Below are 18,494 nucleotides of genomic sequence, written 5' to 3' on the forward strand. Positions count from 1 at the left end.
ATGTTCAGTCGGGTGAAAAATAAAAAAAATCAGTCCCCAGGACATTATGGGCCCTATTTTAACGATCTGAAATGCAAGTATCAAGCGCGAAACGCAAGTAACTTTGTGGGCGGGTCTTGGGCGCTGTTGCTATTATACCGGCGGGATAAATGACTCTTGCGCCCGACGCAAATCTAAAATGGGTTGGTCTGAAGTAGCTTCATTATTCATAGGTGTGGTTTGGGTGTAACGTGAAATAAACCAATCAGAGCGATATCTCACATTCCCTTTAAGAGCAGGCGCACTTGTTCCATGGCGGATTGCTATTATAACGGCGGATTTGCCAGGCGCACGCCAGGAGCAGTTCACAGCCGAGGAGAGCGACGTTCTCGTCAGGGCCGTAAAACACAGAGAAGTGACATTGGGGATGGGAGAAACACACCCAAATTAGCTTCGGTTAAACAGGCATATGATAATTTGGGGTAAATGTTTAAGCTAGATTTATGCCTATTTTTTCACATCTTCATGGACACAACAATGATTTCCATCGTGTGTTAATATTTTTCCTTGTAATAATGTATGATTTGCAAAAATGAAAACTGCTGCTTCTATGTAGATGAGAGAATCAAAGTGTATGCGCGTTGTGCACACGCTACATTGATTATGGCCAAGCATGCGCCCTTAAAATAGCATCTGAATAACATGCGCAACACGCCACTGACTTTAGACTAGGTTTTTCCTGGTCAGTGGCGTAATTGTTTTCTAAACCTGCAAAATAGCACCAGGGAACGTTTGCACCAGAACACACCTCTTTTCGCTGAACCGCCCCCGGGAGCGCAAGTGTATTTCCTAGTTTACCGACGTGCGTCTGTGGAGGGAAAAGTCCGCTGTGCGTGGGCGCAAAATAGGAATGATACATGCGTCGGTGTACAAAGTCAATTGCGCTGGATGCAAGATAGGGCCCTATATGTATAAAATTGCATGAACATTTTCCCTTGAAAAGTTGAATTTGCTCAGCGAGTTTACTCTGGCATCGAGTAATGACGCTCATTAAATATGCCCTTGTATCCGAGCTGCACCAATCATATCGGGTTATCTGATATAGGCGGGCCAGAGGTGAGATGACGACAGCGCTGTGACGTCGAAGTCATTAGTAAACATTGCAAGATGGCTATGGATGAACACCAGTTGTTTGAAACGGCTTTGGCCGCTACAATGAACGAGTTAGACTTGGTTTTTTATCTAAAGAGGAACAGAAGATGGCGCTCGAATCATTCCTTTGCAAGAAGGACGTTTTTCAAATGCATGCTTGGTGCCGCCCCTCGAACTGGCCGATTTTCATTACTAGATGGCAGACCCTTAATCTTTCAGATTTGGATTTCCAGGCTAATGAAAATTAACTCTAAAATAATTTTATTATTAAGCAAAATATCCAGCACATTAAGATAACTACAAATATTAACTACAAATATTATATATTTGTAGTTATATATATATATAATTTATAACATTTGTAGTTTTTATTTGTATATATATTATAAAATCTACATAGAACTAGTGTTGTTTTTGGCGGCCTGTTTTTATTTTAGTTTTAGTCTAGTCCAGGGGTGCCCAATCCTACTCCTGCCGATCGACTGTCCTACACAGTTCATCTCCAACCCTAATCAAACACACCAGCCTTTAATTTTCAAGTGATCCTGAAAACCTTAATTGGTTGCTTCAGGTGTGTTTGATTAGGGTAGGAGATGAACTGTGTAGGACAGTCGATTGGCAGGAGCAGGATTGGGCACCCCTGGTCTAGTCTTTGTGTCAAGCTGTCATTTTAGTTTTTATTAGTTTTAGTCACGTTCATACTCTTTTTAGTCTAGTGAAGTTTCAGTCGACTAAAAGTCTGAGCATTTTAGTTTTATTTTAGTCAGAATTATCCATGACTATTTTCGTCTAGTTTTAGTCACGGAAACTGATGACATTTAGTCTAGTTTTAGTCAATGAAAATAGTATTTTATTCTCTTTTTAGTAATGCAATTCTATTTAACTCAGTCAATATAGTATTTCAAACACGGTAATTTTATTATATTTAGGGCTGTGACGGTGGCAGTTTTTTTACCACTGCGGTGGTAATGGACCAACTACCGGCGGGGGTTGTTTTAAAAAAAATAAAACAATAAGTGTTTATTTGAGTGATTCCGTCAAAGAAACAACACACATTTTTATGCATGTAAAGCATTGAAATAAATATCAGTAAATAATGATAACTTAAATAATATAATAAAGTTACATCTATTTAAAAAAAAAAAAATCGTTTTATATTTCCACACAAAGACGCGTGATATAGCCTACCAACTCTGCGCTTTGAGAGAGATGTGGGACACGAGCAGGAAAGAGAACATCGATCTCTTTTCTGATATCTTCATGTTTTCTACTTGATGTAAATGGTCTGAAGAGCGAATTTTATCCTCCACAAGGGCAAGACATTTAGGCTATGTTTGATATTGCGCTGCCAGAGAAAGTGAAACTAAAATCACCCCCATGCAGGGATGAGTCACGATTTTTGAATATTCGATTAGTTTACTTAATTATAGAATATCGAATAGGTTGTGCGATTATTCTCTAAAATAAAATCTCCATGTTTTCGGTGCTGATGCGGTGGTGACGCGTTCATGTAACCAGAGGGTGATGCTGCCAATAACGAATGTGAATGTGTCAAATATCAGTGAGAAATTTTAATTGTTTATTAATAAACTAGTGTTTTCTGTGTCAGTGTCGGGCTGCAAAGATTAGGTTGACGATGCTGACTCGTCATCTTCGCAGTGAACATGCCTATAAAGAGAAATGCACATTTCATACAGAATAGCCTAAGCAGAGAGTATAGTCGGTTTCTTTTCTATTCGTTTTGAATTGTTTTGTTTAAAAGTAGACAATTCAAGCTTTCTATATGGAATAACTAATGGAATATTGTTAAATTCTCCGATAATCGGGTGACCAGATGGCAAACCAGAATTCAAAGCCGACAAAACTTATATGATCTATATAATGATTGGATAGCTCATTGACGTTCTAAACTGCCATCAGGCAGTGAAACCACCGGAAGTGTTCGAGCGGCCATCTTACAATTCCCTACCAGCAGAGGCTCCAACGGCCGTTATACATAGATTGGTATCTCCGACGGCACTTTTAAGATGATCCACTGTGCAGCAAACAAGTGTAAAACGACGTTCACAAAAGGATGTAGAAAAACTGCCCACAGGTTGTAATTCAATCCCTGTAAGTAGTAATTTATATGCATAATTGTCGCTATTCCTGTGTTGTTTTCTCCGAGGCAAGAGTAATGTGATAAAAGTCAACAGTAGCCTATAAGAAACCTCAGAGCAGCAATAATCACAATTAAGTGTCCAATAGCGACACCATTTGAAAGCTTCCAAAGAGCTTTGTGCAGAGTCCGTTTACTGTTACTTACATTAACCCAAACAATTTGTATTTTGCATTTCCTGAACATGTACTTGCTAACTAATCAAACACTTTATTTGAACAAACTACTGATCTATAAAACACAATCGGTCTTCCAACCTTTTACTATCGTGTCAATTGATTTTGATATGCACGAGGAGAGCAATACAGCGCTCCTGTTGTCTGAAGACAGTGAGTGTGTGCGCGCGCGGCCGGGGCTTTCTCTGCTCGTTCTTATATGCGCCCTGTCCACTGATCTAAATAATTTGTTGTTACAACGACTTATTTGTTCCCTCGTTTTAATAAATCGTGGACACATTTAACCAATTCCATCCTTCATTTTGATTTAACGAATTACAGTGTGGCCACAATATAGTAAAACGAGGGAACAAATTAGCAAAACGTGCTGAGGTAGCCTATGATTAATTCGTGGCCACAAAACAATATTCACCTGAATATTCACCAATTCACAAAAATATAGGTCTTTAGCATTCACTATTTAATTAATAGTATCAAACTGTTTTTCTTATCTGTGAAGATAGCTCTTCAGTGAATGCCGACTAGTGTTCTCGTACAGCTTTTTATTCCTTTTGCAAAGAAATTGCCGGTTTTTAATTTTTTATAAGCAGGAAAAATTTCCGACTTTAAACAAATACCCATTTAAATGCTTAGGATGTTTGCGTTGTAAGAATGTACAGGGAGACTTTAGATTTTAAAACGGTGTCTCGTTAGGCAATGTTTTCTCAGTCAAATCATAAAATTTCCTATTGATTCAATAGAACGTGTGAGCTCACCATAGACAGTACAAGAAATGGACACAGCGACCCCACTGGATTCAACGGAGAAAAGTGAAGTCAATTAGAAGCACTCACTTCCTGATGGCTGAGCGTACTGCGCAGACTCAAACTGAGCTTGACGATGTAGATGTGACGTGAGCAACCTGTCTGTCTTCTAGTAGCTGTGCCAAGAGAAATCTGAATCATTCCCTTCCGAAACTTGCAGAGACGGAGAGTGTGAGTAGGAGCTGTCCATGAGCTAGGAGCAGGAGAAACTTTTGCTAAGTATTCTGATTAATTATTTTGTCATTTTGCCTCCACGTCCCCCCGATTGCCCGCGAGCTTCTCCTCCTGTCCATACAGTAATTTCTCTACTGTGCGACAGAGAGTCGCGTGGTTATGACGCAATCGTTAACCTATTTTTACAAAAACTGCTTCTACGGGGCCATAACATAAGATACAAGGTAATGGAGCCTTTTATAAATTTTCGTGTTTCTTTAGAAATAAATAATGGACAAATAGAGTCTTTAAACACCTCAGATGTAAAGTTATTCGCTGTCAAAGTGACACCAAAATGAATGGGAGTTAATGGAATGCTAACAGCAGGTGATGGTCTGCTAATCAATGGCGGCCCCTGGGGAAGCTTCAGTTTTTTCTGAAACATTACCCGAGTTCACTAGGGAATACCAATATGGCGGCGCGGTGGCTTCACTGTTTATGACGTCATGAGCTATCCAGTCATTCTATATAGATCAGTGCCTCACGCACAACTCTCTCATTCGTCGTGACGTTATAACATTTCGTCTAGTCTCGTTTTGGTCAACGAAAATGGAGAGAAATTTTAGCATATTTTTTATTTTGTAAATCACATTTAGTCTCATTTTTATTCATCAACAATTGCATTATACATTTAATTATAGTCATCGTCACATGACCAGCATTTAGGCCTACGTTGCGTCTCATCTCATTTTCGTCAGGTGATAAAGGTTCGTTGGCGACGATATTTAGTCATAGTTTTCGTTGACGAAAGCAACACTACATAGAACACTAAAAAATAGCATTTTCTGCATGTCCCCACCCTCTGTATCTAAACTTTACCATAAAATATGATTAAAATCCTTAAGAAATCTTAATTTTTTTGCATTGTTGTGTGACTTTATATCCAAACTATGCTTTAAAATGTTTTTTTTTTTTTTTATGAGAAAATAATATTTTAGATAAAATACACATTGTATTCGTGTCCCCGGGTTTTCACTCAGTCATGTTACCCTAACACATCCCCCATTCTGAAAAACTTGGAATATTCCACAAGACACATTTTCAACAGGAAGTTGCATCATCTGGATCTTCTGAAGGCAACGGGAAGACCATAAGTAAATCCTCTCATTTTAATTTCTGTATATTTGATGAAATTGTAACTATGACTGAGAAGGTCAATCTCAACATACTGTCCTGTTACCTAAATTATTCCTTAGATTTTATTTGTTTATTTTAAAAATATTAACTTTTGGTAAGACACTAGAATTTGCTCAGTGTCCTTATGCTATTAGTATGTATGCTATGTGGCCATATGCCATGTATTTGATAACTTTTTGCTTAAAAACTCAATTCTGTTATTTTCAGTCCTGTAACTGTTACTTGTATGAAAAATAACAGGAGTGAGTTTAAGTAACAGGAGTGAGTAAAGTCCTCTGTTTTGTTGATTTAATACAGTAAATATTAGTTGATATAATTCTACAATTACTTATATTGTAGACATTAGCATTAGTTTTACAATGTGAACACCATACTTCCAGGAAGCCAGTCCACCACGAAGTGACTTAAACATTTTTTTCTTTGTCTTTCTTAGGCTATATTTTGTAGAAGATGGAGAAAACCCATATGATGCAGGTGCCAGAAACACCCACCTATGGCATATTGCAATGGAAGGAGCGACACACACCGCAACCCTCTCTTTTCTCCCTTTTTTGTCTTAATTTCCCTCTTTCTCCCTCCCTCTCTCTCTCTTTCCACCTCCTTCACTGAAGTACTACTAGCACATGGTACATCACTTCAACACAGAAATCTTATGCACACACAGTCATGTACACTCTCTCTCATACACACACACATGCACACACATATGGACACTCATTCCTGTTACCCAATGTTCATTCCTGTTACTATTTTTATTTTATTTTTAAATACAGTTAAACCACTGTTTTTATCAGTTTTGTTTGGTCCATCATTTATACAATTGTTCAATAAATTAAATTATAAATATTATAAATAAATTATATATATAAACTTGAGGCTTCAGTCTTCTTTAAAATGACAAAATGGCTTTGTGTTTATTAAAATACAACTTGCCTTAATATATAGTGATTTTTTTGTCACAAATATAAATTATTTGATCATATAACCAACACTTTCTTTAAAATAAACACTTTCTTGTGGGGAAAACAAAGGAATGAATTGACATGCTTTTAAACATGCTTTTTAAATGGCACATGAGTTTCAGTAACAGGACTGAGAAAACATGCGCCTATCTTCTGCTTAGAAACCTTGTAAAAAATTAAATAAAGTTGCCTGAGATTGACCAATACACATTTTGAATAGTTAAATATGTGTAGTATTAAATTCAGTGTTGAAAAAAGATAAAAAATAAAGTTTAGTTTTGAAGAGTTGCTGCAAGCAAGTCACCCATTCGGTGGAATGGTATTTTACCTTCTCAAAATGGCGGCAGGAGAACTTACTTTCACTTTCTATGTGTATAGTGTATACTTTATTAAATAACATTAACAGCGTCTCCTTACCTTCTCTATCCTCAAACGTTTCAACATGATATAGCTTATTTTCCAAGTTTTAGCTAATGCTCCTTTTAATTCTCCCATATTAAAAGGGACATTTTGTTATTCATCCTCACAGTTTTCCTTTCTTCGTAGAGCCATATTTTTTGTTATGGTGTTTTCTCTCTCTCTTCCATTTCTTCCCTCCGACAAATAATAAATCACTATTCTTTTAAATATTAATGTGTAGGCCTACATTGTACCCAAAATGAGGTTTTGACACGGAAGTTTGCATGGTTCACAATTTATCTCGAGTGGATTTCTGAACAAAATACTCGATTATCTCTAGATATACTGATATCTAATCAACCTTAAACATGTAAGGAATAATATTGAACTCACAGACACTGAATCTCGACTTCTCAAACGATCTTGTCGTGCAGAGCTCAAGTTGTGCAGTTTACGGTAGTTTTCCAGCTGCGCCACAAGTTTCAGAACCAAACGACAATTCCAGTCTCAGTGTTGCCAACTATTTTCACAAGAAAGTAGCTAACGCCTTCATGACGTAATCGCTTCGTACTTGCGTTCTGCCTGCCTAATGTGTTTTCTCTAAATTAATGCTCACATACTGTATTTAATATAATATAATATAATATAATATAATATAATATAATATAATATAATATAATATAATATAGGCTAATATAGCCGAATGTCAAATAAAGCTGTTCCTATGTGCATTTCCTATCTTTTTTTTTTTTTTTTTTTAAATTGGGTGTTTCTCAAAACCAAGAATGCAAAGAACGGACTTGTGTTCTTGGGGAGAACGCTCTTGCTAGTTGTTCTTGGAAGAATGAACTCACAAGGTGACGAGCACACAGAACGCTGCTGACAGTTTGAGACGACGATGTGTTATTGCTGGTATTGCGCAAGTAGGTTGGTAGGCTACCCAAACATAACGAGAATTATTGACGATAACAGCCAGGCTTTATCGTGCCAATATTTGAAATCTACACAGTTGATTTCTTGCATCAAATGTTCTCAGAAGTGAATTTAGTTAATGAAATAGCGTACGCAATTGTAGAAAAACGACTTACTGTGTTGGCCTGCCTATCCTTCCTCGAATGCCGAAATGAATGCTGGGATATTTCTGCCGTCAAGTTCACACAAGTCCATCCCATGACATTCTACCAGAAACGTACATTATCTGTCCTTGAATTGTTACAGTGAATAAAAAAGTATTTCATCCAAAAATTTCTAAAACTGGCTCATAGTTGATTTCTGTGAGTTGTTCTGTAAAGGAATATGACATTCATTAGGTTCTCAGATATTTTTTTCTTTATTAAAAACACTTTTGAAAATTACAAATCCTGTCAATGTCCTTGTCCCCAGCCAAATTGGAGCTACAGCTTTCATAGTTTTGTTATGCTACAAACTGTTATTTATAAAAAAAAACTCATCAATAACAAGTTTAAGCTGTTATCATTCACATCAACTGATCAAAAACATGAAATTATATATACATTCTACAAATAAATTCTATTTTACAACTGTCCCCATGTTTTGGTCAGTCCTGTCACGTTTACATAAAACTCTACACTGTAAAAAAAAAGCGTAATTTTACAGGTAATTGTCTGTATTTTTTTACAGAATTTTGCCGTTTTGTCATTATACAGCAAATATCTGTAAAATAAAAGGGATTTGCTGTAATTTAAAGGTCCACTGTTAAATTTACAGATAATTGCTTGTATTTTGGTTTTACAGCAATTTTACGTTTTTTAAAAGGAACTTGTCTGTATTTTTACAGAGTTATGTGTAATTTTACAGAAATTATTAAGTAATATTTTACAGATTTTTTTCTGTGAAATTAGAAAACAAAGAAAAGAAGGTATAACTGCGGAAATCAGCATCTATTCAATGTTTTCCTTACATATTATTAAGCATGTGGGGGTTAAAGTGAGTTTTTTTTAGGTTAAATAATAGTATTTGTAACATACATACAGTAGCCTAACCTACATAGGCTACAGTAGGCCTGTATTGAATTATTTTTTATTTCACATTTTATTTTATACTCATTTTGATCATTATTTCATTGTCTTATTCTCCAATAATTTTAATGTATATTTTATGAATATTTTTCCAAATCTCCGTTGCTTCACATTCAGGGCTTTGTGTGTGTGTGTGTGTGTGTGTGTGTGAGAGAGAGAGAGAGAGAGAGAGAGAGAGAGAGAGAGAGAGAGAGAGAGAGAGAGTGCGCGCGCGCGATGACGCAGATTCAAATTCATTTCCGCTGTTTACTCCCGCTCACAACGGTTAACGTTAGCTGATCAGTCGAGTTTGGGCAAGCGGGAGATTTGAATTCAGTCTACAGTACTCTCTCGTGAAGTGGATTGTGAGATCAACAGTGGTTCAAAGCAATCGTATTCGTCAAGAGCAGCCGTGAGCAGGAGCCCTTTTGTCAGTCAGTCCGTTTGGATTCTTCGGAAATAAACGCCCTTTTCAGTGAGCCTTGTTCGTAATCGTCACAGCGGACATCATGCCAACCGATCACCGGCTGAGGTAAGAGTCTCATTATACTAACGTTACATGTGAACAATATTTTATATTACATTTGTGTTAAGTTTACAATTTTCAAGCTAACGTTAGCATTCTTAAATGATGTTCAGTTAACTGGCGAGAGCTGGAGGGCAAAACACTGAAAGTAGCATAAGTTACGTCTTTACATTTTCCATCTGTTTTAAGAACGATCAGTTGAACCCACACCTCAAAAGACCTAAAACAAGCTTTCGTAGACTTGTTATACATATCAAAGTCCGTTTAATTGTGTATAAAATCTTCGTTAATACGCGATAGTATCTGTCAGTAACGTTAAATCAATTTCTTAAATGGCGGGACATTTTGAAACACCGTCTGGAAGCTGAAAACTCTTCTCTTAAAAAATATCCTTGGTTTTAATTATAGTAAAATTATAGTAACCACGTTTTTGGCGGATTTTTATTACCATTTTTAATAACCACAGTTATACTACAAATAGGCCTACCATGTTGTTTGTTTTGTTTTTTCTTTGTGGTTAAACCATAGTTAATTAACGTTTACGTGGCTATCAAGACTGTTAAGAAAACTAATTCAGTAAATACTGTAAGTTACTTGTTGATAACTTACAGGATAGCACATGAGACTAGAATATGAACACATGATAAATTGCATATTCTGGCTGCATCTGCTTGCCAACACGTAGCTATAGAATGCATACATGTGCATATATTAGGCTTATAAAATAAAAGTTGATAGAATGTTTGTGTTCTGATGAAGAAATGAACGTATCTACATTTTGGATGGCCTGGGGTCATCATAGAAGCCTTTTTCATAGGATACTTTTGATCATTGGTTATGAAAATTGCATTGATCCAGATGAACAGAAAGTTACACCCCTAGGTGTCTCAGCTCAAAACCTCACCGTTAGCCTTTCCTGCTCAGCTTCCAGATCATAGTCAGTTGAGGTTTTGCATTGTCCCAGTGGAACATATTCTGACATGTGTAAATGTAATACTGAGTTGTTAAAAAATATTTTTTTTTTGTGATTTCAGGTCAAGTGGAAAGCAGAATGATCATGGCAAACAAGGTATGGGAAGAAGTAATTTAAAATATTGTAATGGTCGAGTCTTCTGATGCCATATGATTGCACTAAAAGTGGCAGAAAATTTAATTTGTTTTATACTGTATATTTTCCCATGTGAATATTCATTTGATCCTTGTGAGGCCACTGTAGCTGTACAAGGTTTGGTTTTGCTACAGTAAGACCACGATTGTGTTAGATTCCACCCATCTATTTAATTTTTTTTTTTTTTTTGTAGTATAGTGTAACTAGGCTCTGTCATTTAGAAACATGACTTTTCCTATCACTTAATGACACACATCTTCACTTAATGACACGTAATGACACATACTCTACTTTTCATTCCAGCCAGAGGATCTGACGGTTATCTCAGCCTACCTGATGGAAAATTCTTGCTGGATGAATGACCTTCACCTTCAACTTAACCTTGCCAAGACAGAACTGCTTATGATTTCAGCCAAACCATCCTTGCTTTGTGATCCTGCTGATTTGCCTTATACAACATCAGAAAGATCCGGCCCTTCCTATCAGAGCCACACAACTCCTTGTCTAAGCTCTTGTTCTATCCAGACTGGACTATTGTAATGCTCTCCTGGCAGGCCTTCCAGCATCAGTCAAACCTCTGCAACTGATCCAGATGCTGCAGCAAGACCTAAACTCACTGCTTCAGATCTATGTGTCTCCAGAAGCTTGTGTTCTGCAAGTGAACGGCGCCTTGTGGTGCCATCATCCCAAAGAGACACAAAATCACTTTCACTGACCTTTCCCTGGACTGTTCCCTGCTGGTGGAATGACCTGCCCAACTCAACACATTTTCAAGAAACTGCTAAAGATCCATCTTTTCATAATCACTTGACCCAATAATACTAAATCTTTGTTTAAAAAAAAAAAAAAAAAAGTGTACTGTGCTACACTAACTGGGACTTGTCACTGCACTTGTTGCTTCTATTGTTCTCTTAATTTTAAGTCACTTTGAATAAAATGTAATTGTAAATGTTTAAATTATAACTATAATGTTTAGTTATATTAGAGTATAAAGGCATACAGCAATTGTCTTTTAATGTGGATATTTTTGCATGTTCTAAATGATATACTAAGCCTGTATTTCAAATCATTCACGTATCTTGATGTTCAGTGTTTGTTTAATTAGTAATACTGTAAATGTGCAGGTCTTCCGTACTTGTACGTTTAGTTAATTTAACAGAAATTGACTGTACATTTGCTATTAAGTTGTGAAACTGGATCTGCAAAAATTAAAACTGTAAATATACAAACTTTGTATTTGAATTCATGTACTTATTGCATTTTTATACATAACTTCATAGTTATTTTACACAGAAAACTATATATTAAAATATAATTACTGTAGATAGACAGAGCATTATTATAAAATAACTTTATAAAACCCTAAATTTACAGTTTTACCTTAAAGTTAAATGTTCTTTTTATGTAATTTGACATCATTTATCTGTTTTTCTACGGTTTAATAAGTCATTATCAACGGTAATGTACTGTAATTTAATTAATTTTGACCGTAAAGTCAAGTCTGTATTTTTACGGTTTTTGCCTGTAATTTTGTGAAATGGTAATTTGCTGTAATTTAACAGAATCCGTCTGGAAACTTTGCTGCCAGAGATTTACCGTTTTTTTACGGGATTTTTTTTTACAGTGTACATAAAATTTGTGAAATACGCCTTTAAGGGTATCACTCAGAGGAAGTGACATCATTTGACCCAGGTGAAGCTTACATTGATTAAGGCTGAATTCTGTCATTGAATTGTATGATTTTAAGCTTGTTTTTGTATATTTTTTTTAGGAAGACGAGCTAAAGGGTCAGGCCCTGTCATGGTAAAACATTCCAGAAAATAATGAAAATGTTTTAAATCCAAAACATGTCTAAAAAGGTTATTGAAATTCCTTGCTTGCATGTTAACAGTTTTTATGCTAGCATGCTGAGTAATGGCAGTTTAAAATGGCCAACCATCAGGCCCTGTCACATCAGGCCCTGTCACATTCCCGTGTGACACGGCCTTACAAATTAATGTTATTGTTCTTTTTTATTACATTTATTGCATATTTTATGTATTTAACGCATGCAATAGTAAAATGAAGTCCAAGGTGCTTGATTTTTATACAACTGTGGCCATGGAAGTGATTTAAACACCTGAATTCAATTATTTGGAGGGCTGTCCCAATACTTTTGGCAATATTATGTATGTCCTTGGCTGAATTTAACCATAGTCTAATATTACATTAACATTAACATTAAAATTATAATAATAATTTAAAAAAGAAATGCCAATCAAAACTTAAATAAAGAACACAAAACATAGCTTTTTCTGCATCATCAAAATCCATAAAGTCAGTCCTGTCACAGTACCGTCAGTCCTGTCACGCCATGGTCAGTCCTGTCACACAGGAAATATGACAAAAGTGTACTATTTGAGGAAATATTAATTAATTAATCTCTTTAACTGTGTAGATGAAGGTGGGGGTATATATCCACTACTATGTTTTTATAAAAATCTCCTATGTAAAGTTAGTTATTTTACAACTATATGAGTGCCTGGTGGGTATTCTGTGATTTTGTGTACTACAGTTGACCGAAAAGTTACTTATATTTCTTAAATGAATTATAAAACCATGTTAGATACAATCAGGGACATGTGATCAATAAGAAAATGCTATTTGTATCAAAGAAATTCATTAGGAAACCATTCTGACATATACAAATTTGTCTGTGACAGGGCCTGACATTTTAGGGGTGAAATGCGTATAAAAATGTATTTTATTTAATCATAAAAACATGCTGAGATGGCATGATATGTGTTTCTCATAGTTTAACATGTCCTCCATATGTCTCAACGTTCAGATTTAAGAAAAATATATTTTTTCCCCCAAGATTTTTTTTTCTGGAAATGTAAGTTTCTGGTAGAATGTTCTCATAGACAGTATGGGTCCATCGCATAGACAGTATAAGAAGGTCCATCCTCGGTAAAATGGGTAAAATGGGCGTGTCAAGAACACTTCCGGTGCCCTATTTCCCCATTTTTATTTTTATTAGTAGCCGAAACTTTGAATCTTTACACTCTGAATCAAAGGTATTGAGATAGGAGATTTCACTTTAACTATTAGTCAACTTGCTGTTGACACTTGTTTATTTTTGAAAAACAAAGATCAGGTCCCTGTTATTTTGGAGGCACTCAAATTGTTCTCTGATGCCTCAGGTCTATCTGTGAATCAGTCTAAAAGTGAGATTATGGCTGTACACCAACTTGAAGACTCAAGTATATCTGGAATACATGTTAAACAATTAGTTAGGTACTTGGGTATTGTAATTAGTAAATCAGACACAGAGAGACTAACAGAGAATTTTTTGCAAAGAATACAAAAAACAAGAAATATCTTTAACTGTTGGCTCCAAAGAAATGTATCTATTCAAGGTCGTGTATTGATCTCAAAGGCTGAAGGGATCTCCAGAATTGTATATCCAGCGTTATCTCTTTATGTGGATTCTAAAATGTGTGCCGCAGTTGATAAAATCTTATTTAAATTTATTTGGAGAGGCAAAACACAATATATTAAAAGGAAAACCATAATCAGAAGTGTATTAGAAGGAGGACTAAATGCTTTAGACTTTGAAACTATCAATAATATATTTAAAATTAATTGGATCAAACATTGTCTTTGTGAAAATAACCTTCCATGGTTTTTCATTCCCAATTTAATCTTCAAAGAATGTGGTGGTCTTAATTTTCTACTTGCTTGTGATTTTAAATGTACTAAACTCCCAATTAAGTTGTCTAACTTTCACAAACAAGCTTTGAATGCATGGAAATTAGTTTACAAACACAATTTCTCTCCCCATTCCTGTGTTATTTGGAATAACTAATATATATTATTCAAAAACAAAACCATTTTTTGGAACGATTGGTTTAACAAAGGTTTAATTTTTGTTACAGAATTGATAAATCAGTCAGGTGACCTATATAATTATAATGAATTTGTTAATTATCTTGGGACAAATGTATCTTCTAAAGATCTTCCCTACCCCGAAGTGACAAAATAAAATAAAATTCTTTATCAAAATTTATAAGGAAAGACAAGTACTTTGTTTAGGCTTGGCTTGTAGGGAATTCCAAACCTGCGCACATGTATTCAAACGCACATAACTATAGAACCAATTCTAAATGCGCATGTGAACGCCATCAGCGTTTCTCACAGGTTTGCGTTTAAAGTCTGTGTAGAGAGAATGTTGTCGTCTTAGCGACCCCTAATTTAATAACAAATGATCGCTGCGACGGAAGCAAATCAATCAAAACTAACTTTAGCTGGAAAATAACTTTATTAAAGAACCGCTATAAAGCCAAAACAATCTCTGTTACCTTAAATTATACGCTTATCTCTGTAAAGCTGCTTTGAAACAATCTACATTGTTAAAAGCGCTATATAAATGAAGATGACTTGACTTGACTTAAAGAATATTTTAAACTCATTCACTGTATCTCCCCGAAACTACTTTATCTTATAAAAAACTAAAAGATGTATAATCCTGTAAATGGTTCTCTTCCTAGTCTGACTGTGGGGGGCCTTTCCATTAGAGATAAAAAAAAAAATATATATTTATATCAGAAGAATTTTAACCAAAGAAAAAAGTTCTTCACCTAAGGCAATGGTGAAGTGGAAACAGGATTACCACTTCCTTGTTTTTAAGAATTTGTGGTCCAATATAAATAAACATGTAATTCCTAATAAAGTCAAAGAAACTCACTTTAAAATAATAAACAGATACTATCCATGTAATGATTTTATTAGTAAGTTTAAAGAAGGGTTTTCGCCATTATGCAGTTTCTGTAAAGAGGAAAATGAAACAATTGTACACTTATTTTTCAGTTGTAATTATACTAAATTATTTTGGTCCCAAGTTTCTTGGTTTCTTTTTGAGTTATTTTATAAGTTTGTCACAATAACTGATGTAATGGTCTTGTTTATGGATTGTGATTCTGGTTTATTGGAAATGGATAATATAACTAAACTTCTTATTCTATTTGGAAAATATCATATATATAAAGCAAAATGTATATCGACTGTACCAAATGGTAAACTATTTTCCACTGATCTGAAGAATTTTTATGACTCTCTAACTTCAATACAGAACAATTGAAAAGCTCAAAAGACATCGAAACTGCTGAAAAGGATACTTAATGTATTAGAAACATGGTTGATATGTGATATAGGATGCAGAATTTTGATCTTTTTGTTTTATGGATTCAAATGTCTCTGTATTACCTTTGTCTGTTATCTCAACAACAACAAAAAACAAAAACAAAAAAGAACACTTCCGGGATTTTTAACCGTTCTTGCCAAAATGCAAACTTGTGTATTGGGACAGTACTTGGGCCACAAAAGATGACGTTTGTTTCACAAGAACAAAAAAAAACGAGTGATAGTTAACAGATAAAATAAGTACAAAATTGTCATTTATTAAAAAAATTGAACTATACTTCACAGTTATGAATCCACTGCTGAGTGGACCTCTGTCCCTCTAGGGGGGTTCGGGGGGCGTAAGAAAATTTTGTGCTTTTTAATGTTAAATTCATCAATCTGGTGCACTTTGAGATTTCAAAATTAAAAGCTCCAACCCATATTCAGTGTGCAAATTAAACAAAGAAAAATTCAAAAACTAATGCTGACTTTTTTTTTTTTGACCAATGTATTACAACGGCACTAACCCAGCGCCGCCAATTAAGCAAAACAAAACGAATGGGCCGCCGATGTACGAGTTTTATGGGCCGTTAAGACAAAGACAAAAAAAAAAAAAATAGCATATTAGATGTATCAGCCCAAAAAGCACGTCGGCCCACCGGGAATCTCCTACATGCATGGACGTCACACTTTAAATCCTACCTGTTGCCTTTGACAATCCACTTATTTAGCTGCTGGCGCATCAATTGACATGCCATCTCCTTTTCCCTCTTTCTTTTTTTATTTTTAGTCCCGACAGCTTTTTTGCTTTATCCATGTTTTTCGACTCGTACACAGTAAATTCCGCAGTGTTGCATTAACTCTTTAAGAGTAAATTTTAACACTATTTCTGAGCATATATGGTCCCATTCAATTTAGTGTTAAAATTACTCTATTAATAGTGTTGAATGTGTAGTGTTATTTTTACACTGAAAAGTGTAAGAAAATTACACTACTAGTGTAAACAATTGCACTCTATATTGTTGATTTTATTTAACACTACTGCTATTTAACACTATTTTTGCCATTTTTAACGCTCCTAAGTGTAACACATTAAATGCTCTTACCAGTGTTGGTTTGCTTTGTGCACATGCTTACAGCAATTTAATGCCCACTATATTCTTCTTTATTCTAATACAATGCAATTCTTTGATTAAATAAAACATGTATTTATTCTAATACAATGGAATTCTTTGATTACATAAGAAATTAATACACACACATACACATAAGTAGATGTCTTTCATCATTTATTTATCAAATCATTACACAATATGGTACAACAAATAGCTGATGATCAGCTTTATCATAACTCATCTGAATATCAAAAGCTCTATAATAGATCAAATCACAAACTTCAACAACCTGTAACTTACAGGGTTTCGTCATGGTAGCAACCTTAAATGCATTAAAATGGCTGTCAAAACAAACTGTCTCCATGTTTTGCCCAAGAAAAAACACTCTTTCATTTTGAACAATAATATCTTTGATCTGGTAAAACAAAGGTAAATCAATATCAACTTTGACACAAACAAGAAAGTCTAAACGGTACTCAATGCCCTGGTGCTAGACCCATTTCACAGAGAGGACATTTGTATTCTCAAAATTTGTTAGATTCAGTTTGGCAGCAATGTCGGAGCCTTCTGCAAAGTCATCTAATGTTATCATCCTTCCTGGACCCATGGTTAATTTGGAAGAGCTTATCGATTCCCAACTATATGCCATAAACCTTTGGTGTTTTTTAGCTAGAGTCATTGTGATATTTTTGAAACTTTTAAGTTGTCTTTTAAAGGTGCCATAGAATGTGAAATTGAATTTATCTTGGCATAGTTAAATAACAAGAGTTCAGTACATGGACATGACATACAGTGAGTCTCAAACACCATAGTTTTCTCTTTCTTATTTAAATCTCGTTTTTGAAAAACACCCCTGAAAAACGGGCGAATCTCCACATAACACCAACTGTGACGAAACCGATGGGATCATTAATATGTACGCCTCTAAAAATTTGCATATGCCAGCCCATGCTCAGTGCCAGGCGAAACTGCACAGCCGAATCATCAGAAGTTCTGCAGGTGAAGAAACAAGCAGGAGGAGGATCATAGGGAAAATGGCAGATCTATCTATAATCTATCTATCTATAATCGGATACCGCTACAGTTTAATTCGAAGTTGTTTAGTTGCTCTGCCCATTTCACCACGGACTGTTACAACAATATCAAGCAGCCAGGCTTCTCTCGGCGTCTCAAACGGACGAAGGGGGCAATTTCAACTAACGTTATATTCCCGCAAGCGGCAAGTAGGGATTTTATTAACGATAATTTACATTGTGTTATCTAGATCCAGCGCGATATTGTTTTTTCCTCGAGAGACATCATGGCTTGCAAACGAGCGAACGAAGCATGGCAGTTGCTCAGTGTTTGGTTGTACAAATGAACACAAAAATATTTTTTTGCTCCTTCATCCGAGCCTCTGGAGAACCAGTGGGTTATGTGAATTTCTGATGTGTAATTGTTCAAATTCAGACAGATAATCTTTCTTTCAAAGTCGTTCAACACTGTTTATGCATCAGTATATCGCGTTGCAGTGATAAGATCTTCATTCACGCGATCAACAGGCTGTCATCTGCTCAGTGCTCATCACTGAAACCTTTTATGTGATGGG

At 35.3% G+C, this 18,494-nt stretch overlaps 1 protein-coding gene and 2 long non-coding RNA genes across 6 annotated transcripts in view; 1 reads left to right on the plus strand and 2 right to left on the minus strand.

Annotated features, from left to right (window-relative positions):
* Nucleotides 1–18,494, minus strand: part of LOC311091347 (NACHT, LRR and PYD domains-containing protein 3-like) — a 233,402-nt gene that overhangs the window by 51,022 nt on the left and 163,886 nt on the right. The window contains exon 1 of one of the 4 annotated variants that reach the window (XM_084127254.1): nucleotides 8,068–8,108. The exons of 1 other annotated variant lie outside the window; for it this stretch is intronic. The gene's annotated coding sequence lies outside the window, so the exon portion shown is untranslated. 2 more of the 4 variants (XM_084127255.1, XM_084127253.1) reach the window with 2 other exon arrangements.
* Nucleotides 1,789–5,778, minus strand: LOC311091417. Its single transcript, XR_014608086.1, has 3 exons — nucleotides 5,512–5,778; nucleotides 4,719–4,836; nucleotides 1,789–4,618 (listed from the first exon to the last, which is right to left on the minus strand). It is a non-coding gene; the product is annotated as an uncharacterized lncRNA (long non-coding RNA).
* On the plus strand, nucleotides 9,276–11,546 carry LOC311091416. Its single transcript, XR_014608085.1, has 3 exons — nucleotides 9,276–9,529; nucleotides 10,558–10,592; nucleotides 10,935–11,546. It is a non-coding gene; the product is annotated as an uncharacterized lncRNA (long non-coding RNA).

This window comes from Abramis brama (assembly GCF_963993115.1).
Source record: "Abramis brama genome assembly, chromosome: 10".
Taxonomy (NCBI): Eukaryota; Metazoa; Chordata; class Actinopteri; order Cypriniformes; family Leuciscidae; genus Abramis; species Abramis brama.